We start from the raw sequence: 22,538 nt of genomic DNA, 5'->3' as shown, positions 1-22,538 counted from the left end.
ACTGAAACTTTTGGCAGTGGCCTGTTGCCTTAGTTCGTTTTGTGCTGCTTATTACAGGATATCTGAGACTTGGTACCTTATGAAACATAGAGATTTATTTCTTGTAGCTCTAAGGGCTGGGAAGCTCAAGGTCAAGGAGGTGATCTGGGGAGACCTTGCTGCACTATCAGTGGCAGAAAGCAGAAGAACAAGAGAGCTGGAGTGTGAGAGTGAGGAGAGGGGCTGAACTCATCCTGTCTATCAGGAACCCACTCCCACAATAACTAGCCCACCCTGTAAGGATGGCACCAATCCATTTAGGAGGCAGAGCCATCATGAGTTAGTCACCTCTTAAAAGTTCTGCCACTCAGCATTGTTGCATTGGGGATACATTTCCAGCCTTATGGATTTAGGGACACATTCAAACCGTATCAAGAACATTTTTCTCTTGACTCAGATGGTTCGTAGTTATTTTTGCTAATTGATAATTTTGGCAACAATTCCCTAAAGGTTTTGTATGACTTGGTAGAACTGACAAGCTAGATATCCTAGAAATACATATATATCCGCTTAAAGAAATCACCCAAATATGTATGTGTTGATTTTACAAAAAAATAAACCCATGATAATACTATGTCTATAGTCTTGTTGATAGGATGGTAAAGCATCTTTTCAGTTTGGAATAGAAGGTCTCTGTTTTTAATTCACATACACCCACAAACTCACTCACATATACATAATAAAATGCTTCTAATAAGGTAATTTTAAAAGATGGCACCATCTTTTTTTGTACTTCTCAGTAGTCAGATAATCAGACTTAAATAAATAAGTGAAATAAATTTTTTTGGAGAGCAGATTATGGAGATGAAATTGGCTCTAATCTTTAACACCTAAATCAACCTCAGCATCCGAAAGCTAAGATGCTGTCGGTAACAGGCATTAAATAAAAATATACGTGGAATATCTGGTTATAACCCAATTGGAAGTGCTGGGACCTGTGGGGGGCTTGTTGAGCAGATAAGTATAAACATTACTTACATTTATCAACATTCTTTTTTTTTTTTTAAATGTTTTCTGCTGGAAAGCACTTTGAACTGAGACCCTCATTACTTTGTTAAATTCAAATCTTGCTATTGCCTTTCTAAAACATTGCTCTTGAAAAACCAGGTGTGACTTAAAAAAATTACCAGTATCTCTGGTTTGGAGAAGAAAGTCATTACTTAAAGGGCCAACTCCAGTCTAGAATTTCAGCATTGGACACCAAACCCGTGACAAGCTTCACCAGAATAAGGTTTTCTTCCTATCAGGAATCACTTATTCAATTTTAAACATACCTCATGCTTTCATTACCTGGACAAAGGAAAATCTGTCTCATTTGATTATTAAATGAATTAAATTGATAAAAAATGATTACTTGTTATCTCTGGAAAATTAAAATGGATACCCATGAAGATTGCAAGGTTGTAGCAGAGGTTGGTTTTTACGTTCTTGGGAAAGAAATATTTTCTTATTATGAAAGAAAAAACTGCTTATTGTCTGTCTAAAACAAGAGCATGATGTCTCCTCCACCTGGCATTAATAATTTTTGATATTTAGAAATCTGGTATTTTAGATCCTGTTCCTTATAGGAACAGGAAATATCATATTGGAGAATCACTCAATGCTACTAACTGTTTTCAGAAATAATATCAAAATTTCTTCCAGAGTCATTAAATGCATGCATTTATCCTAAAAAAAAATCACACAATGGCCTCTTTGTTATAAATTTTCATTTCCTAAGAAAATATAAAGATCAAAGCATTTCATTTTGCAAAGCAAGCATTAGTGACCACTGTGGTTATCAAAAAAGATTTTAAACTGCTGTGTCCTTGTCCTTGACAAGTTACAAAGGACAACTTTTTATGATGTGGTTCCCTCAGGAATCTGGGATACAATCAGTAATTGATTTTGCTGAGAGATCTAATTGTTTGATAAAAGCATTATTTCATCCTTTAGAATAGTAACCTTGGGGGAAAAGGTCTCAACCCTTCTTTTTTTGCAGTTTTGAAGAGATGTGTCTCTAGATTGAATGGTACTGCTAGGCTGACTGTTTGAATTAATTGATTAGTCAATTCGGCCAAGTAGCCAATTTATCTTTTTTTTTTTTTTTTTTTTTCTGGTTTGTTTCTTTAGACTTAAGTTAATTTTTGCCTGAGCAGACTGAAGAACTGGAAATAGATCAGAACTGAAATTTACATTTTGCCCAGGTAAATGCTAAAAGCCTTTGGAAGTCTTGAGCAAAACCTTTTGCATAAAGCATATTTGTAAGGGTGTAAAAACTCTGTTAAAAGCTGCCCTTAACTTAATATCCAAAGTGAGCTTCTAGTTTTCACCATCTAATTTGTTTCTTCCAAAATCTTCTATCATCTATGACTCCCAGGTATACTTACACTTTCTTTTCTTTCTTTTTTTTTTTTTTTATTAAATCATAGCTGTGTACATTAATGCTATCATGGGGTACAGAGTACTGTTTCTATATACAATTTGAAATACTTTCATCCAACTGGTTAACATAGCCTTCATGTCTTTTTCTTAGTTATTGTGTTAAGACATTTATATTCTACATTTAGAGAGATTCGCATGTACCCTTATAGGATGAACTATAGGCGTGGTCCCACCAATCACCCTCCCTCCACCCCCTCTCCAAGAGGCTGCTTTCACATCTGTAAAATACAATAATTCTTTTTTCACAGGATGGATTTTAGGGCTAACTATAGAACATCCATGTAGAGTAGCCTTGAGTTTCTTAGGGCCAGAGATTTTCTTGTTTCCAGTGTTACCTCTGAAACTAGCATGATTGAATCTAGTGGATACAGAATGACAGTTTCTTAGGAAATAGACTTTTTTCTATGAAATAAAAACATCTCACAAATTATTTTTCTGAAGTCCATTGTTATTTCAGATTCCCTTCTGATTGAGACATCTCATCAATATCCTGATGTGTGTGCGCCATTTGATTCTGTGATTTTTTTTTTTTTTTTGCAGTTTTTGGCCAGGGCTGGGTTTGAACCCGCCACCTCCAGCATATGGGGCCAGCGCCCTACTCCTTTGAGCCACAGGTGCCGCCCTTGATTCTGTGATTTTTTTTGACCTCTCCATGATAAAATGCAGCTATTCTGTGTATTGGGAGAATCATTTCCAGGCTCTGGAGACAACTCCTTGATCTCACATACAACCTCACTCTTATACTTGAGTTTCTTGATATGGAATGATTGTGTTCTTAATGACATAAGTCGTTTGGGCTCTACTGTTGGGGACATATTGAAGCTGCTGTGTCTCTCCTCAAAGTTTAGGCCTGAAAGCATTAAAACAGATGGTGATACTTGGAGAGTAATTAATTTTCCTTTAGAGAAGTAATCCCTTTCCTTAAAAATAAATTAATGGCTCCCTCTTTGTCTAAGAGGTAATGGTTTAGTAAATTGAACAATGAACCAGGCTGCTCTTGAGCAGGACTTAGTAGAAAAAGAGAAAGATTTTGTGATTCTGCCCTTGTCTGCTTGTATAAATTTGGGAACTTCGCTCTTTTGGCTGATTGGAAGGATTAAACGAAACAGAGCATTTTAACACGTATACCTGATGCAAGGTCAGGCTTCACAACTACTCACCAATATAATCACTAGAGGTAGACAGATGGATATTATTAACTGAGAATTTTGATTTTTCTGTGGATACTGACAGTCTTCTAATGGTTTTGTGTGGATACTGACAGTCTTATTATGGTATAATGAGCCCCATACAGTTCTGGTACATAAGATCCACTTGCAGAGGTGACATTTTTTAAAAGCAATTATTGATTTCTGACCAAATTGTCGTCTTTATTTGATGTTATAATAAACAAGTTGGGAAATAGTTGAGTTTCTTTCTTCTTTCTGGAAAGCAGTGTATACTATGTGATGACCCAACAGCTGTAATCTTACCAGGAGCCTATGTCTTACTATTCAGAGAAAGTTCTTAAGATAGTCTTAAAAATTTGTTGAAATTTCCTGGAAGGAGCTTGGAGAGTGTATGACAATGTAAAGTGAGCAGCTTTAAAGGGCTAATGGATATATCTGAAATCATGGTAATGAATTTTATCAATGGCAATGGTGTTGAGGGTTCCCAGTGCCCTGAATTCCACATTTATTTCTCAGCATTATAGAATGGTGCTTGTTTGCTTTTGAAGGGAACTTCCAATTTTCACATAATGGCTGCTGAATAGATGTTAGATTTCAAATTAAGTAACTTTGATGTTTCCAAACCGTTTTTGAATATTTGGCTATAAACATACGAGAGATTCTAAAAATAAGAGTTAACCCATTAAAAAATAACAAATAATAAATAAAAGAATAAATGACAGAAAATCTTATAATAGACTCATGGGGATTGCTGGAAAGTAAGAAGAATGGATAATAAAATTAGGTGTGTTTTTTATTTTCTTAAGATAATCGAAGATTATAATAATGTATTTGATTGAAATCATTACAATGATTGCAGATCCCCATGTGTGTACATTTCAAATTTTCCATAATAAACTTTGAACTTCCAGCAAGTCTGTAACACCAGATTATTCTGTGAAATGACATCTTTTGTTTTGTTTGCATCGACAAACATCTACGTTGCTGTTTATCATTTTAATTTTTACGGTTATCCAAATAAGGTTACCTAATGATACGGGGCAGAAAGTCATCGTGTGAGCATTCTCCTGAGCTGCTTCTGGGCTAAGTTCTGCCAGCGGCATATTTATTGGGTGGAAGCTATCACGGCATCCATATTTTAGCATAATGGGAGACGTATTTTCATATTTCATTCAAAGCAAGAAGTGATTATTCGTGCAAAATGAATTTTAAATTCACTTTCTCTTACCGCGCTCTACAGAAGAATTCTGACCCCCCCCACGGAGAGGACGGCGCTGATAAACTGACAACAGAGGGGTCCACATGGCGCTCGGCACAGAACGCCCGGGGCTGTAGCAACAACAGCCCTAATTTGCCTTTTGCAGAATATTGGAGGGGAAAAATGCATCTTTCTGAAATTGTTTGACAGAGAGTGTTTTTTTAGAGATGTGCTCAAGCGAGCAAGTGTATAATGGAGGGGAGACTTAAAAGACCAGGTCCGACAAGCAGAGACTTCACTACAGACCATTCTGCACCGTGTCAGCCTGGGACACCGAGCACGGGACCCAGGCTAAAGCCAAACTGTGTATTCTAACACACTGATTAAGGTTCATCTTCCATTATGAAGATGAGTTGAAGGTTGATGTCAGGTCCCATTCAATATCCTTTAGACCTCATTTGTAAGTCTGTAGACCTCGTTTGTATATTGGTCTAGGGCAAAATGGATCTAGTTCTCATTTTCTTGTTCCAAACTGTGGGGCAATAATTTTCAATAAATAGCAAATCAATACCATTGGTCACTTTGATGTTCTGAGTCAAGGCGCCCTTTTGGATATTGTTTTAGGAGTGTAACTGGTACCTCGACCAATGAAGGCTTGTGGAAGTTGGTGAAAACTCGACTACTAGCTTGAATACCTTCTGCTTCTTAAAAATGTATCCAGTGGGGGGAAAGAGCTGGCTGGGATTCCGGAGTTAGATTTTAGGGAGACTTAGCATTTTTCTGATTAGTTTTTAGAAAATATAAAGTTCCACAGGCAATTTAAGATTAAGAAAAACAGTCATGACTTAGAAAACTTTCAATCTGGGTGGCACCTGTGGCTCAAAGGAGGAGGGTGGCAGCCCCATATGCCAGAGGTGGCGGGTCCAAACCCAGCCCCGGCCAAAAACTACAAAAAACAAACCCAAAAAACTTTCAAATCCTACATATTGGTAAGCTCTTCAATCTTCATTTAAGATATGACTAATGGCACCTAATGTTGGGCAGAAAGTTATTGTGTGATGGTCTCTCGAGCTTCTTCTGGGTAAAGCTTTTCCCTGGGGCATATTTATTGGGTAGATACATCACGGCATCCGTATTTTAGCACAGTGAGGGAGTTTTTTCCCGAGGGAGAGCCATAGGTATATGATGTCCTTGCCTTTAAAGAAGGTGTGGGAGTGGTACTTTTTCCTTTTCTTTTGTTGAGAAAGAGTCTTACTTTGTCACCCTCGGTAGAGTGCTGTGGCATCATAGCTCACAGCAACTTCAAACTCTTGGGCTCAAGCAATTCTCTTGCCTCAGCCTCCCGAGTAGCTGAGACTATAGACACCCACCACAATGCATCCGTAACTTTTCTATTTTTAGTAGAGATGGGGTTTCACTCTTGCTCAGGTGGTCTTAAACCCCCAAGCTCAAGTAATCCACTTGCCTCGGCCTCCCAGAGTGCTGGGAATACAAGGGCCAGCCACCAACCCAGCCTGAGGGACCCTTTTTCTGTTGATTCTCTTTTCTCAGCTCACTAACTGAGCATTCTGATCTCATCAGATTTGGAGCAGGGGCGGGAGAAGGAGAAAGGGGGTCCAGAAGAGTACATTTGTACATTAGTAAACTGGCTTTGTTCTTGCTGGCCTGGGTGATATTTTAGACTTCTCTTTCTTGGGTAATTCTCAGAGGTTTTCAGGAGCTCCACAGCTGCACCAATAATTCCTGCAAAACAGCTGCCCCCTCCACTCCATTGCTTGCATCCGGTTTCTCAGCCAGCTCTGATTTCCTGGCGTCCTCTATAAAGCCCCTCCTTTGTTGTCTCTTCATCCTCTGGCTGACACGCCCTTAGATCAACTTCCCTGCAGAGTCACTATCTGATCCAATAATGGATAGGGACCTCAAAAAGGCTTTTCCACATCTTGATCCCTGGAACCTGTGAACAGGACCTTCTTTGGAAAAAAGAGTCTTTACAGATGTAATTAAAGAATCTGGAAATAAGATGATCTTAGATTATCCAAGTGGGGCCTTAAATCCGATGACAAGTGTCCTTCTAAGAAAAGTGCAGAGGGAGAAGAGGGACAGAGAAGGGGTGCTGTGAGGATGGAGACACAGGTGCTGTGAGGATGGAGACAGACACAGGTGCAGCCGCACAGCCGCAGTCACAGAAAGCCTGGAGCCACAGCCACCTTCAGAGGCGTGGGGGATTCTCCTGCAGAGGCTTTGGAGGAAGCACAGCCTGACTGCACCTTGATTCTGGACTGCTGGCCTCCAGAACTGTGCAACACAATAACTTTAGGTTGGTTTAAGCCAGCCAGTGTGGAGCGATTTGTTACGGTAACCCTAGGAAACCAGTGGACAGCATCTTGGCTGGTCATGCTGGGTCCTGGGTAGTTACTGCCTGGACAAAGCCTCTACTCCTGGGACACGGGCTACTCAGTCAGCCTCCCCTCGAGGAATTCTCCAGGCTTGAATCAGACACTCTAATGTGTGTCCCAAGCTCCAGGGAGCATATCTGAAGCTTTCCTTTTTTTTTTTTGAGATGGAGCCTCCAGCTATCCCCCTGGGTAGAGTGCTGTGGCATCACGCTCACAGCAACCTCCAACTCCTGGGCTCAAGCGAGTCTCCTGCCTCAGCCTCCCAAGTAGCTGGGACTACAGGCGCCCGCCACAACGCCCCGCCATTTTTTGGTTGCAGCCGTCATTGTTGTTTGGCGGGCCCGGGCTGGGGATTCGAACCTGCCACCTTAGGTGTATGTGGCTGGCGCCTTAGCAGCTTGAGCCACAGGTGCCGAGCCTGAAACTTTCCAAGTGTTTGCTTTGAAATCCCTCTCCCTAGATGTGGGGTGAGCAGCACAGCAGCCTCCTCACCAAATCCATTTCCTGCAGATGGAATTTACAGCACAGCTTTAGCCCAAGAAACCCTCTGAACATCTTTTTTTCCATTTTCTTTCTTTCTTTTTTTTTTTTGTAGTTTTTGGCCGGGGCTGGGCTTGAACCCGCCACCTCCAGCATATGGGGTCAGCGTCCTACTCCTCTGAGCCACAGGCACCGCCCTTCCAGTTTCTTTTCTCAACTGTTCATCTATTCACCATCTGTTTTTTTTTTTTTTTTTCTTTTAAATGTCTCCTAAGTCATCAGACCTCTCCTGGTCACCAGCTTTGTTTCTCGGCCGCTCAGTTCACCCTGCCGGTTCAACATCTCATGTTACATGCAGATATTTGCAGTGTGTGGATCCACTTACCTACCAAAGCTCCAGGTACCCTATCAAGTAATCCTGCCTATCAAGAGCCCCTGCAGAGTTCTAGAACTCTACCTTAAAGAGGCCTTTCTCTTAGTGTCACCCAATTTAGAGTGCCTCTAGAGAACTGCTTTTCTGTGTGATATTTGTCCGTGTGAATTTTCAGTGCAGCCCTGCGCTCTGGCTGCAGACAGCCCAGTGCTCCTGGCGATTGGACCTAAGCCTTGTCTTCCAGAGGGCCGCTCCCCCAGTTAAACTACGACTGGCTCTCGAAGCAGAGGCGTTTGTGCCTCCCTTTCAGGGCCCACCTTCCTCTTATGCTGCAGCAAGGTTGGGTGGTGCTGATTTATGGTTGTGCAGGAAGCTCAGCAGGCCCTAGCTGGCTTTAGGGCAGCTGAGATCAGGCAGTAAAAACTGCTGCTCCCTGCCAGGCTGGCTTTATTCTTTATTGTCGGGGAAGCAGCAGTTTCCTAGGCAGAGCGGCATCCCAGGAGAGGAGCTCAGGGCAAGTGGAATTGTGGTCACATTGAGGTATGAGGTGCTTTTAAAGAGCTTGATTCATTCTCCCATCCCAGAGGCAGCCTTAAAAATGCAAGAATCCACAATAAAACAACTTACAACTGTCGCTCACCACTGTCTACATTGGCTGACTGTTTAAAAGTTACCTGGATACAAATTCATTCTGTCATTTCTAAATATTGTTAACACAGCATCAACACTCCTGGGCCATCTTAGGACCTTGGAAATCTTACCTCCTCCCATTTCTCCTGGAAGTGAAGAGAATATAAGGGAGAGATGATGCCCGAGTGCAGGCGAAACTCTCCTCTGTCTCGGACGATACTGCTGACTCAGGCTCAGGGCTCCAACTTTTTCTTGAATCTAAATAGCAGGCCATTCCCAGATACGTGTAACACAGGGAAGCAGAAGTTTGAAAGAGAAACCTAATCAGGAATCTTGAAATTCTAAAGCGAAGTCAATCAGGTCACTAACAAAATCTGGCCCAATAAGAGTTTTGTGTTTTACATTCTTCTTAGTAAAGTATTGCCAGAATGGAAAAATGAATATCATAAGTACTTAATACTAATATGAAACCAATATATAAACAGTAACATGCTCTTATGAATAATATAGCACAGATATAGTTTAGTAAGGGGGCAGGGGGAGGAGGAAAGGGGCAGGGGGGAGGAGGAAAGGGGCAGGGGGAGGGTCCGGGACAATTGGCAGAAGGAGGGAGGGCATGAGGCGAGATCTCACCTACCGTGCACACTGTGAGGGTGCGTAACACGCCTCCTGGGTGAGGGGCTCTTTTACAAATGGCACCGTACCCTACAAGGGAGAACAATGTAATCTAAAAATGTGTACCCTTATAATAATTTGAAATAAATAAAAAAAGACTTCTGTGCTTTGATGAATAATAAATACGACCAACTCTCGTCACTGGGCTAGAGTCTGGTGTGGGGATTTTACTAGAGATAGGAGACACTATAAAGGAAAAGTATGTGGAGAAGGAAATGATTGGTTCCCTTTCACAGTTATCAATGCTGCACAAAAATCTGAGTGCCGAAGCCCCCCAGAACTGTAGAGATGTTACTAGCTAAAGATTTCACCTGCTGCGTTAGAAAGAGTAATTCTTATCAGAGATACTGTCATAACCACCTATAGTGATACTGTAGAGAATCAGCTTGGATTCAGCCAGGACTGAGCTGAAGGTCCCTCATCCCCTCTACCCAAGGAATATGGTAAAGTTTCTCTCCTAACCTCTCCAAGTCTTAGTTTCCTCCATAAAGCAAAGCAGGACTAATATCTGGGAGAGTGGGGTTGACAGTGAGATGATGTGATCCTACTCACAAAATGCATGTAACGATGCTTGGCACAGGGGAGCCGCTCGGTCCATGATGGCGCTGTAACTACAACCTTATAAGTGCTGCGTGCACAGCTGTTGGTTCCCAATTGTTTCTTAGCCTCTGTTCTTCCCTCCTCACACCAATCGGCTAATTTCTATCATGAGCTTTGGCTCTTGTCAGCCTCCGGCCTTTCTGGAAACCATCTCCCCTGTTAGACACTCTCATCGTCTCTCTTCTTTCTCTTTGGCAGAACAGCCGTGCACTGGGCACAGAATATTCTCGCACACCATAATATTTAGGAGACAGAAAAGGAAAAGCATCTTCTCAGGGATGCGGTGAGGGGCCAAGAGGTAAGAGGAAGTCCAGAGGGGGGGGAAAAGGACAGAGATTCCAGACAGAGCTCAGAGTCTAGAAGGAGGACTAAGCTGTGTCTGGAGATGCTCTCCTGCCCAGGCCAGCTGAGAGCAGCCACACACAGTGGAAAACGCTGAAAACTGTTCCCTGACATGAGGCCGTCTCTGAGCACAGTGAAGTCAATGGCTCGACACTGGACCGTGGGGCAGTTTAGATCCTGGTGCTGGCAGCGCCAGCAGGATGGAAAGGACAGTACCGACACAGAGCCTTCTCTTTACAGGGCAGCAAAGCTCCAGGCCCCTGGGCTTCTGGGGAGCCAGTCTGTATGCCACACTGCAGGTGAGAAGCTGGACACTTCTCAGCTTGTTCTACAAACATCCTAGATGCAAACCCAGTTATCCCTCCTCTGCAGAAAATAAATAATGTACTCCAGTGATCGCGAGCTAGTGCCTCAAGCAAGGTATCCATCTTTCATGGAGTTGGGTAAAACTGCATTTGGCCACGTATTCTGCTTTTGGGCCGTAGTCTCCACCATTCTCTACTCAATTTGCATTATGTGCTTACGGCCCGTGCCTGGACCCTGCAAGCATCTAATCAATTTGCAGGGCTTGGCCTTGCAAAGGAGATGGTAGCTTCCCCTATAAAGCTGCAAAAAAAAGGTCTTTTCCTACACCATCTATTCTTCCAGGCTGCCTCAGATACTCACCTTAACCTGATTTCATCCAAATAAAATACCAGTGGGTAAGAATTTGGCCCTGCAGAGTGTGACTGGCCTCCAGCCGAGGTAATTCCTGCACAGAGGAAGTATTCAAATAGAATTCCAAAACCTTCGGAGAAGCAAAAAGGGCCCGAGTCCCTAAGTTTTTCCTAGAAAAACATGTTGGCATAAGAGTCTTTTCTGTTTTAATAAGAATCTTGTCTTTCCTTTTTTTGTGCTTTTTTTTTTTCCTGTTTCTTCTTGTGCTATTTCTCCTGTTCCTTTTTTTTTTTATAATTGCCATGGTAACATGGATCTATTTCTTCGCATTAAGTTTTGAAACGGTTCTCCTGACCTACTGCTTTTATAGAAGGCAGCACTTATGACCCAGTTTCAAGTTACACAGAGTCACGGGAAAAGGGAGCCAAACTTCACTGGGTTTATTTGTGAAGCAGTGAACTATACCAGCCACGCTGTTTGGAGGGAAGGTCAGGGACTAAGAATGACTTCGTAGCGGGATCTTCAGGCCTTCTCTCTACCAAGCAGGATGAAAGGCGGAAATCGGACTTATTTTCCTGTGGGCCAGTCTTCAAAAAAAAAAAAAAAAAACGCAGGAGCTCTATGCCGAGGCTGGGCGATTCCATTTTGCAAATGTTGATTAAATACTGGAGTTTCTTATGCAGCATGGCAGAAAAACTCCACGTGGGACAGGTCTTCTCCTAAATGATACCAGTGGCTGGAATTTCATTAACTGTAGGGTTATCACAGTGCCTGGTACATAAAATATTCATAAATGAATGGACGTATTTTATGAGGAAATTCAATATATACGGGAGAGGTGAAAAATGCCATTGAAAATGATCTTTCTTTTTCCAGAATAAAGCCAACGATGGCAAAGTTATTCGGTGGTAAATCAGCAACTCTGAAAACATGTCATTAAACTCTTCTCAGAAAACACAAATGTTTCCATATCATCTTCCCTTAAAAACAGATGACAGATTGGATAACTTAATCAGTCCAGATTAGTTAATAGTACAGATCCCTCGCGGAAATATGTTTAACTTTTCTGCCAGTTATCTTTACTGTTAACTCCAGATATAGTTTGCCAGATTTCATAAAGCAATGTCCATATCTTTTAGTTAAATAATGTTATTTAGTTGCATTTTAAAGGACTTTGTCAGTCCATTACAATAAGACAAATTACTCCCCCTGGCTACTAATGATTTTTCTCCCCCGTAATACATTTACCATATTTTGCTGTGTAAAGTTGGCTCCCATGTAATACGCACACCCAGGCTTTTTCCCCAAGCTTTCAGAGAAAGTGGCTGGCTCGCAGCTGGGAGAGACACATCTGGGGAGGGCTGAGGCTGCCCTGTAAATGTGAAGATCGCACTGTCCTCCTGCAGCGGCTGGCTCTGAGAAGGCTGCCCCTTCCCTCTCTCCCCACAGCTCTTCTCTCTCCACATGTCCAGGGCTGTGGCTAAGGTGGCCACATGCTTGTGGCTGATGGGGTGGGACCTTCTGAGGCTGCCCTCCCCACCTGCGGTCAGGAGGTCCTGCATGGGGCTCTAGGTCTCCTACGTGTGGCTGAGCCTTAGCTGTTGGCTCTTGTCCTGAGTGGCGGAAGCCCACTTGCCAGCCCCACCACTGCTCCCTCCTCTGATCACAGTGTTGATAGAGGCCGCTGTGGCCTGGACCTGTTCTTACTAGACCCAGGATCCTCCTGGGACTGGAAACTTGTGCACCTGGTGGGTCCCGGAGGGAGGGTGCAGCAGCCTCAGGAGGCCTGCTGGGCTCCCCTGCTCCCAAGGACATCCTTATTTTTCCCTCAAAAATTGGGGCATAGACGTGTGTATCATACATGGCGAAATATGATATGCAAGCGAATCAGCCGTCTTACCTGGTCAATATTTAGTTGTAATATGTTTGGACGTGGATTTGATGCATCAGCCGATCACAGTCCCCAGCAGGTGAGCTGTATGATGCCAGGCATATGGAGCTCTTAAACAAAGCTTACAACTTAATGGTGACCACGTTCTGTATGCAAATAAGTATGAAACAAGAAAATTTTGTCAAAGGTCAGTGCCCCAGTACTGACGTGTGGGGGGTCAGACAGACGGCTGGAAAGCTGACAGGGCCTGGTGTGAGAAGAGGCTCTGTAGAGAAGGAGGGACAGAGAAAGCAAAGGGCAATGACAGTCATTCCGTAGGTGAGGATAGCCGTGTGTGGGAATCAGCAGGACACATTCAAGCAATGGCACAAAGGCATTTGGACCAAAGCGTGGTTAAGGGATCCTGAAAGGTGAGGCTGAGAGTTACAGCGTGAAGAGTCACATCGCAGCTAACGAAATCGTCCTTCTCAGGGTCCCCCTTAAGGAAGGGCAGTGGGGAGGGAAGGGGTGTTTCAGAAGACCCCTGTTTTCTTTCATTTTTCCATCTGTGGAATCCTGAGCAGTCACTGAGAGAAAGTTTTCTCATCTTTAAAACTGGTGCAACCATGCCTATCCTGTGTCTTGCTACCAAGTGCAGAAACGATAGCCGTTCAGCACATACCATATAGAATTTGTTCTGAGATGTAGACATCGTCTCTCTGAGACTTCTTACACCACGAAGTCATTGCTAGTCTTTGTCTGAGAGAGCAGAACTGGCCCGATTTACTGATTTAAAGATGAATCTTATCAGAGATGAGCACTTAGCAGAGATTACCGAATGACGTCCGCTGGAAAGCTCAATTACTTTTGAGTCTTTGCAAGGCCAGCTAACGTTTCAACATGTCTAGGGCAGGATATTTCTGCCTCTTGCTTAATACTGTTCTTATTATGTCTCAACTAATTTTACTGCTTGCTGTTCATGGCAATGGGGTGTTACTTCTACTTTTGGTTTTTCCTGCAAGTGGCTGTTTGAATGAATTGACTTTGGAGTGTGCCCAATTCTTTTATTTACCTCCTAATCCTTCCATGTCACTCTGGAAGTACCGCTTCAGGATGAATCCCCGCAGAGCTGGCATTTCAAGCAGCCTATGAGGATTAGCATTTGGAGGTTTTTTTTTTTCTGCCACGCAAACCCAATTTGGAGAATTATCACCTCAGGCATACGGATGATAGTTCCAGAAATGTCACTCGCGGACGCATGTGGAATAGTCCAGCTCCCTTTTATAAATAGTTGGGTAGGGAGCAAAATCAACTCCATCAGCTAGTCAGGAGGCGGACAGACCTTTGGAAAGGTCTGCAAAACCCTCTGCTAGCGGCTAATCTTCTCTCTGTAATTTCCCTGACATCAGCAATAAACCCTGTAATTATATTGCACAGATCAAGATCCCTGACAATAATGAGTTGTCAATCACAGCGCTCACGTGCAAACCCAGGTTCAGAGTCCAGGGCTGGCACCACGTGTAGCTTTAGTTATAACTAAACTACGATAAACGGAGCTGATGACTGCAAGCTGCGTAGATCACAGGTATAGCAACGATGTCTCTGAGCTCTGTGGCATCTGCTTTTCAACACGCATTGTTCATTACATTACATTTTTTGCACTGAGGTTTGAGCAGGTGTAGTTTCCTTCATTTGCGTTTGTAACAGTGACAACCTCCTGGCACAGGGCATTTCATGAGGATTAATGGCCAGTTGGGGTTAGTGGCTGGAGACAGAGCTAAAGGCCGTCAATTCCTCCCCTCCAGTCATTAATTCTTCGGAGATGACCTGTTCTTTCATCATTATCACTCGAGTGTTTCTTCATCTGACCTTTAAATGAAGTGACGTGGCACCGTAGGAAGGAATCCTGATGTGAGGACTGTAGAAGGCACGGCTGCCAGGTGCCTCCTAAACTTGCTTCTAGCACAACCGCAATTTCCCTCCTCCCCAAATCAGAAGTCACACCCGAAATCTGTGTCTATCAAATAAGCAGCTTGTCTAGAACGAGCCATTTAGGTGCTTCTAGCTTCTGAAAAGCTGGCTTCTCTAGCTTCCGAGGAGTCGTCAGAACTGTTATTTCTGAGAATTTCCCTGGTGTTTGACTTTTCCTTTCTAAAACACTCATCTCCTCCAGGCAGCTCTCTGTAGGAGGAGCGTCTCCCGAGATGACGCTTCCATCATTGTGTGGGACCCATAACCTGTTGTCCTCAGAACCTTTTTCAAATGTGCACAGAGACTCTTTCTTTGGGGTCTGTGTGTATTTTTGTTTGTACTGAGCGGGCCCGTGAGAAAGAATGGGATATTAAACATGAACCAGGCATCACCCAGGGCTCTGGGAAGACTTTCTTATTTTCAGGGACAAGGAAGCTTTTCTTCTTTTTTTTTTTTTTTTGAGACAGAGCCTCAAGCTGTCCCCCTGGGTAGAGTGCCATGGCATCACAGCTCACAGCAACCTCCAACTCCTGGGCTCAAGCGAGTCTCCTGCCTCTGCCTCCCAAGTAGCTGGGACCACAGGTGCCTGCCACAACGCCCGGCTATTTTTTGGTTGCAGCCGTCATTGTTGTTTGGCGGGTCCGGGCTGGGGATTCGAACCCGCCACCTTAGGTGTACGTGGCTGGCGCCTTAGCTGGTTGAGCTATAGGTGCCAAGCCAGGAACCTTTTCTTCTAATCAGCTCTTCATGACTGTCTCGGTAATTATCATGCTCCCTAAAGATTTTTATTCTTATATCTTCTTTTGAAAGAATAATCATGGTTAAATCATTTAATAAGGTTGCTTTGTCTTTTCTCTGATCTCTCGCCTGAGAACCTCAAGGTGTTTGGCAGAAGATTAATTATGATTTACGAGACTCGCAACACGGATCCTAATTTGAAGCGTTTTGAAACTTGTGAAGACTCCATAAATTAAGGCAGTGGAAGCAGAAACCTCTAGATGGGGTTCATTTATTTGACTGGAGAACAAAGAGATTTCCTTCTCAATAACCAGTGACGTTTTTTCTTCCAGATTAGGATAAAGGATGTAAGGCTGGATTCACGAAAGCAAATTAACTTCTCCTGAGCACTGTGAATTAACTTTTCCTAAGCACGCTAGCTGTGTTATTTGTCACCAGGGGAACCGTGCTACGTCTTAAGAGTACTGCATTAATCAGGACTTTTCAGGTTAGAGGTGACTGAAGCCTGACTAATAGTGGCCTAAATAAGGAAAAAAAAAAAAGTGGCTGTTGTAACTGAAAATTCAGCCAAAGTCTGTTTCTGGCTAGACTCGGGGCTCAGATGGGTTCATGAGAAATCTACCTCGTGGTTCTGCTTTCCTCGCTGGGCTTCAATTTCAGGGTTCTTTAAAATATGATTCCCCCAGTAGATCCATTTTACAAATTTAGTAACTCTGGTTAAAAGTTCCTTTTTCCTGGGTGGTGCCTGTGGCTCAAAGGAGTAGGGTGCCGGCCCCATATACCAGAGGTGGCGGGTTCAAACCCGGCCCTGGCCAAAAACTGCAGAAAATAAAAAAGTTCCTTTTTCCTGAGCGTTGCCCCACATGATTTGAGTCGGCCCGGCTCTCATCACGCGTCCATCTCTATAGCAAGGTCTCCCACCGCTTTGTCCAGTGGGACAGAACACATTTGTCAGGTGGGCAACTTCGTGTGGCTACTTGTGAAGCTGAGGATGGAGTGAGCCCCTTCCCAGCCAGGTGGCTAAGGTGCTGGGTAGAAAAGGTTCCTGAAAGGAAAACCAAGGTCCTTGTTCATGAAGGAGAAGGGGTGGGGGGGGAGATGGCAGCTGGTCACAGTGGGTAGCAAGATTTCAGCATTTGCTTTTGCTTCTAGCACAGATCACGGGAGACCTCGGAGGCAAAACTGAACATCTCTGTTATTTAAAAATTTAATTTTTCATTAACATACCACTTCCAAAAGTATGTGTCCTAGAAACTAGTCCCATGAGATCTATGTCTTCAAAAAACAGGGTCAATGGTTACATAAATGAGACAGACAAACGCAGGAAACTATAACCATCCTGGGGTACATACCAGTATTAAATAACCCGTTATGCCCTTGTAACACACACTGATTTCACTGTGGCCACATAAGGAACAGACTTCTCATTTACATATGTGTATTTTTAAACACACACACACACACACACACATAGGGGGCCATATTGCACATGAACTTTGTGGCCCCCCATATCTGTTTGACTTCAAAATTTGTAATGTCAGAGATAAGAAATGTGATATGAGGTGTGATAGTCTTGTGAAATAGTATGACTCTAAGAGAAAGAACCATTAAACAAAGATGTGCCACGATCCTCACAGAACTGGACCAGTGGCAGAAACTAACACAGGAGGTTCAGTTGACTGTGCTGGGGGGTGTCCCTGCAAAGTCACATTCCCTGAAATGGAGGCACACAGAGCAGTGGGGGACCTCCTGTGGATGGCTGTCAGAGCATAACCAGTAACTGTAAGCTAGGAAAACTCTGAGAAGACCCCAGGTGTGGTTCATTGTCCCAGTTTAGGGAGTTGGACCAGTGTGAATGAAGAGGAGTGGCTGGACACCTGTCCCTGTCAGACCTGGGTACCAGGTACCCAGGGGAAGCCCCCCAGACCTGGGACTAGACTTGGAGGACAGAGATAGCCCAGCAGGAGGAGTGAGGGGGCCGAAGTGGTGAGTAGAGGCTAAGGAACAAGCCCAGGGGAAAGAAACCAAAACAACTATTTTTATACATGTTCAAGGTGGGGTTTGTGTGCAGGAAAAGATACCTGTGAGAATGTGTCTTTCTGGAAATAACAACTTGATACGTGGGTGGAACTGGCAACCTGGTGAGAATACTGCCATTACCTAGTGGAAGAACTTTACAACAAAAAAGCATAAGAACGAGGATCTCAGCTCACAGAAATAACAAGCTGGGCAACTTGTTTAATTATGCAGAAACAGGGTCTCATCTGTGGCAAAAATGGCATCATTTTCCTTGGAGCATGTTGTGAATATAGTAGGTAAATATTTCATCCCCATGATACAGGATGTGCAAAAAACACTTTGTTCTTTGTGACTGAATGTAACTTCAGAGTGGGTGTTTCTGCTCACAAGTGAGAAATACACTCAGGGTTACCGGTTTGTATTGTAATAACGCGCCATTTGTAGTTTAAAATGGTCTATCTTGAGTAAGTATTCAGGTCAACCAAGGTTTTGCTTTACTTCCTTTGTTCTTTTCCAATTTTCCTGGGTGATCCTGTGTTTGAGAGAAGCGTCTGTAAGAGGAAGGAGTGCTACTTATGAAAAGGAGGAGTGTAGTTGGTTGCCAACTCTGATGTGTCACTTGATCAACCAGGTCTTTGGTATTGTTTCTCATCCTTCTGCACCGGCCTCTAATGTCCTTGGACTTTCTCCACTTTGGGAGTCCACTCAGCCCTGGTCCTAACTCTGACTGTCTTTCTGGAATATCAACTCTCTTTTTCCCTCCCATGTCTGCTCAGTGATTTAGGGGCTCACTTTCTTTTTCCATCAGATTCTTACCAGACCTGTCTTCTTGGACACCTGCCTCCGTCACTGCTACTCTTACCGTTACCTCAAATATGGGGTTTCTTCCTGTGGCTTATATTCCTTCAGAGAATCCCTGGAAAGTTCAGTGATCACATTCTAAAAAGTATTTTTTTAACTTAATTTTTATTAAATCATAACTGTATACATTTATGGTATAATGTAATAATTTGATATACAATGCAAATGCTTAAATACAACTAATTAACATAACTATAACCACACTTACTTGTTTTTTGTGGTAAGACATGTATACTATATTCTTAGTTGTTTTGAAATGTATCCTTGCATTGTGCAGGTTAGGTGAGATCTCACCAATGAAACCAATGTATAAACACTTACACATTCATACGAATAATAAAAAACAAGTATAGTCCAGATAGAAAGAGGGGAGAGGGGGAAGAGGGGAGGGGAAGGCAAGTGGGGTATTTGGGAGGCTCTAAAAAATATATATATTTTAAATATTAGAAAGAGACGTTTATTTTATATTATTTTATTCTTTTACATATACATGTGTTTATTAGGTTAAAAAATATTTTTAATTGTGGTATAATGCATGTAACATAAAATTTATACTCTTAACCATTTTTAAGTGTAGAGTCAGTAGTGGCTTCATGGCTTCATGTTGTATAACCAATCTCCAGGACTCTTCGTATTGTAAAATTAATACTTTATACCCATTAAATGCCTCACTGTGGCCCCCTTTCTCCTTGGCCCCTGGCAACCAACATTCCACTTTCTGCTTCTATGAACTTGACTACTCTCAGTAGCTCATGTAAGTGGAGTCATACAGTGTTGTCTTTGTGTGATAGCTTATTTCACTAAGCATTATGGCCTCAAGATTTACCTGCATTGAAGCAAACATCAAAATTTTCTTTCTAAGGCTGAATAATAGTTTATTCTACGAATATATCACATTTTTTATTAGGTGGTTATCTTTTACATTTTTCAGGTCTCTTAAAACTTATCCGATAATCTATGACAGTTTCTATCATTTCACCATTTTTCACAGCTGAAATCAATTTCTAAGTGGTGATAAAGAAGGCGGGAAACTGATTCCCCTGCCTCATAAATTCCACTAAAGTCTGTACAGCCTAGAAGAGCTTATGATTTCTTTAAATGCACAGGTGCCTACACAAGGCTACAAGAATCCCAAAGAATCAGGGCAACATGTCACCCCCAAAGCAACACAGTGAACTTGAAGTAATTGACCCCAAAGAATTGGAGAGCCATGAATTGCATTTTAAATAAATCAAAATGATAGTTCTAAAGACTCTCAGTAACCTACAAGAGAACATAAAGAATCAAATCAGAGAAACAATACATGAACGAAATGAGAGATCAGCAAAGAGATAGAAAAACAAATAAACAAAAACAGGAATTTTATTAATTTCTTAATAAAATCAGAGAAACAATACAAGAATGAAATGAGAGATCAACAGAGAGATAGCAAACAAACAAACAAAAACAGTTTGGAGCTAAAGAATACAACGACCACACTAAAAAATACAATAGAGAGTTTCAACAGCAGACTCAGTTGAGCAGAAGAAAGAGTTAACTGAAAATTTATAGTGATAAGAGAAAACCCTCTAGGTGATGAGATTCAGTATTATTAGTGAGCAAAATAGCCAGTATGCAGAGCTGTAGTTTCATATTACTTTTATTTTAATGTATAGCAATCAGGATTCCATTAGTGTCTGCTCCATCTTCTGCCTGTAAAGATACTGATGAGACAGCAAAGCTTTACTCTTTGTTTTAGTTTTTTTTTTATTTTATAATTTTTGCTCCATCTGAAATTTTTGATTTAGGAGCCAAATCCACTTTGATTAGGTAGGGAACTGCTATTCTTAAGAGTACCAAAAAAATAAAGCAATTGAATGCTTAACTGAGTACAGATTAATTTAAAGTAATACACTTTCAGAAAACTGAGAAGAGAAATATGAAAAGATATGGAAAAGTTGGAATGAGAGTTGATGAAAGAAGAAGACATAAAAATTGACCACTGGGCATACAGATGGGGCCCACAATAAAGTTGTTTTGTTCTAGAATATTTACATAGAAACATTATTAAGAATTATTTTTTATAGGCAGTATTATTAAGTGAATTATAGTGATAACCAGCATGATATTTTATAACGCTAGCTCTACTCAGAGATTTTACTGCTCTTAATAAAATGAAAATAATGCTTCTTAGCTTGACCCACTTTTTTAGTATTTGTTGTTATATAGTTCTGAATGTAATGATTTTTAGATAAAATGATTCAAAAGCAGTTGTTTAATTGGCTGCATACGAAACAGCTTGGCATTATTAATGCAGCAAAACAGTTTATCCTAGGCAAATTGTTCTGTAAGTAGAGAGTTTATTTCCAAATGACGTCTAGGTAAGGATCAGGTTTCCAACGGTATGGAGAGATACAGAAATACCTCAGTTTGATTAGACTCTGGTATTTCCTTCCCCCATGTATCTAATCTAATGATACTTTCTTTTAAGAAGAATAATGAAAATAATGAAAATGAAGAGACAGTTGTGAGCATACGGTTAGACTCAAGACTCAAGTTCAAATTCTGCTCAATGATTGTCAGCTAGGTGATCTTGGGAAACCAGTTTGATGTGTAGGACAAGTTAATGGCAAGTCTTTACTCGCCCTGTGTCTATGTGGATTTACAGCTCATCCCATTAAGAGATGTTTTCTGTCTCTTCATACCGTCATCCTTTTCTATTCCTGTACCAGAGTCATAGGCTTTTCTCAAAGGGTGTCTCTGCCTGGAGGTCCTGAATGGACCAATTCTGTCCCCTTGAGGCTCAGTTATGACTCTGAAGGTGTGACATGCTTGTCTGGACTTTTGAAAAAGACACATATGGATGGCACCTGTGGCTCAAAGGAGTAAGGTGCCAGCCCCATATGCCAGAGTGGGTTTAAACCCAGCCCTGGCAAAAAAAAAAAAAAAAAAAAAAGGAAAAAGAAAAACACACATATACATCTTGGTCAAATGAATGAGGTAGCCAATGGAATGAGTGGCCACGTACCACTTCAGAGCCCAGACCTGTCACTACACGTAACAAGAGACCACAGGCGGGACAGGTGGGACAAGTGGCCATCCCCCAGAAGGAGCCAGCCTCCGAGATGAAATACTAAAGTCTATAAGTGCTTGAGGGGCTCCAGCAGATACTGGAAGAACCTCAGCTTAACCTAGCTTCCATTACTAACTAGCAGAATCATGAACTAAATTAGTAAGTCTTGTATTAAATCATTGTGAATAGATGAGACTCATTTGCCCTGTGTGAACTGTAGGCAATTGTACCTGACCCAGAAGGTTGTAGTGAGAACTGATATGGGAACTGTTAAGAGCTTGTCACTGTGTCCGGCACACGCACGTGTTTAATTAATCTCAGCTCCTTTTACTCATCTTTTATGAGCTCCACCCCCCTTTTCAGTTCTTCTCTCTCATCTTTTTCCCTTGGGTCAAAAAAGTAAATAGTCAACCTTTTGGATAATTTGATTGCCACAGCCTTTTGAATAATTTGATTGCTAAGGTGCTACGAACATATAATTAAAATGATGAACGCTTAGCTCACATTAAAATTACAGGCATGGCGAGTGCACCAGAACCCACCTTGATGAAGCAGTTTGACCCGCACGATTTTTTTTGCACTGGCTGCAAACTAAATTCTGAGCTTAGTTGTGTGAGGTTGACTGACAGTTTCTCTGTGTCAGGGAGGGATGGTTCTGGTGGGGCTGGCTTCGTTAAATGCCACCTATTCATGTTTGATATTTCTGGATCAGTTAATTATTGAAATTTGCATTACAGCACAGTTTTTATTAATTTGCAAGTATTATATGTCTGAGCTACCTTGGATATATTTTAGAAGTGAATCCATATTAATTGATTAAATCTATGACTATGTATTGAAAACCCCTATATACCACAAGGAGAGATAAGTTTGGACACATAACCTGTCCTTATGGAGATGACTATGTTCTGTTCCTTAAGCACTTTCTAAATGCAGGTGTCCTCATCCAAGGGATCCTTTTTTTTTCTTTTAATATAAGCTTTTTTTTTTTTTTTTTTTTTTTTTTTTTTTGAGCCTTGTATATAAACATTGACCCCGCCTTGC

The sequence above is a fragment of the Otolemur garnettii genome, unplaced genomic scaffold (assembly GCF_000181295.1).
Source record: "Otolemur garnettii isolate 467f Iridium unplaced genomic scaffold, OtoGar3 scaffold00130, whole genome shotgun sequence".
Classification (NCBI taxonomy): domain Eukaryota; kingdom Metazoa; phylum Chordata; class Mammalia; order Primates; family Galagidae; genus Otolemur; species Otolemur garnettii.
Note: the sequence above shows the minus strand (reverse complement) of the source record.